This window comes from Arachis hypogaea, chromosome 10 (assembly GCF_003086295.3).
Source record: "Arachis hypogaea cultivar Tifrunner chromosome 10, arahy.Tifrunner.gnm2.J5K5, whole genome shotgun sequence".
In the NCBI taxonomy this organism is placed as follows: domain Eukaryota; kingdom Viridiplantae; phylum Streptophyta; class Magnoliopsida; order Fabales; family Fabaceae; genus Arachis; species Arachis hypogaea.
Window position 1 is genome coordinate 24,913,901 of NC_092045.1, and position 1,294 is coordinate 24,915,194.

The 1,294-nt window shown below is 41.5% G+C and overlaps 1 non-coding gene across 1 annotated transcript; it reads left to right on the plus strand.

Annotated features, from left to right (window-relative positions):
• The first annotated feature begins 832 nt into the window (after positions 1-832).
• LOC112718729 (small nucleolar RNA R71) lies at positions 833-940 on the plus strand. The gene has a single exon (XR_003161055.1). It is a non-coding gene; the product is annotated as a small nucleolar RNA R71 (small nucleolar RNA).
• The last annotated feature ends 354 nt before the right edge of the window (positions 941-1,294 follow it).

Consider the following 1,294-nt stretch of genomic DNA (forward strand, 5'->3'; position numbering starts at 1 on the left):
TTGGAGGCCAGTGGACGTCCATTGAGGTCTTCCTCAGTGGCGCTCACTGCCTCTTTCTCCTCTCCAAGTTCGGCCATGTTGATGGCCTTGCACTCTCCTTTTGGATTCTCTTCTGTATTGCTTGGAAGAGTATTAGGAGGGAGTTCAGTAACTTTCTTACTCAGCTGACCCACTTGTGCCTCCAAATTTCTAATGGAGGACCTTGTTTCAGTCATGAAACTTTGAGTAGTTTGATTAGATCAGAGACCATGGTTGCTAAGTCAGAGTGGCTCTGCTTAGAATTCTCTGTCTGTTGCTGAGAAGATGATGGAAAAGGCTTGTCATTGCTAAACCTGTTTCTTCCACCATTATTGTTGAAACCTTGTTGAGGTCTCTGTTGATCCTTCCATGAGAGATTTGGATGATTTCTCCATGAAGGATTATAGGTGTTTCCATAGGGTTCTCCCATGTAATTCACCTCTTCTATTGAAGGGTTCTCATGATCATAAGCTTCTTCTTCAGATGAAGCATCCTTAGTACTGCCTGGTGTAGGTTGCATTTCAGACAGACTTTGAGAAATCATATTGACTTGTTGAGTCAATATTTTGTTCTGAACAAGTATGGCATTCAGAGTATCAATCTCAAGAACTCCTTTCTTCTGATTCGTCCAATTGTTCACAGGATTCCTTTCAGAAGTGTACATGAATTGGTTATTTGCAACCATTTCAATCAGTTCTTGAGCTTCTGCAGGCGTCTTCTTCAGATGAAGAGATCCTCCAGCAGAGCTATCCAATGACATCTTGGACAGTTCAGACAGACCATCATAGAAGATACCTATGATGCTTCATTCAGAAAGCATGTCAGAAGGATATTTTCTGATCAATTGTTTGTATCTTTCCCAAGCTTCATAGAGGGATTCACCTTCCTTCTGTCTGAAGGTTTGGACTTCCACTCTAAGCTTACTCAATTTTTGAGGTGAAAAGAACTTTGCCAAGAAGGCATTGACTAGCTTTTCCCAAGAGTTCAGGCTTTCTTTAGGTTGTGAGTCCAACCATATCCTAGCTCTGTCTCTTATAGCAAAAGGGAATAGCATAAGTCTATAGACCTTAGGGTCAACCCCATTGGTCTTAACAGTGTCACAGATTTGCAAGAATTTAGCTAAAAACTGATGAGGATCTTCCAATGGAAGTCCATGAAACTTGCAATTCTGTTGCATTAGAGAAACTAATTGAGGCTTAAGCTCAAAGTTGTTTGCTCCAATGGCAGGGATAGATATGCTTCTCCCATAGAAGTCGGGAGTAGGTGCAGTAAAGTC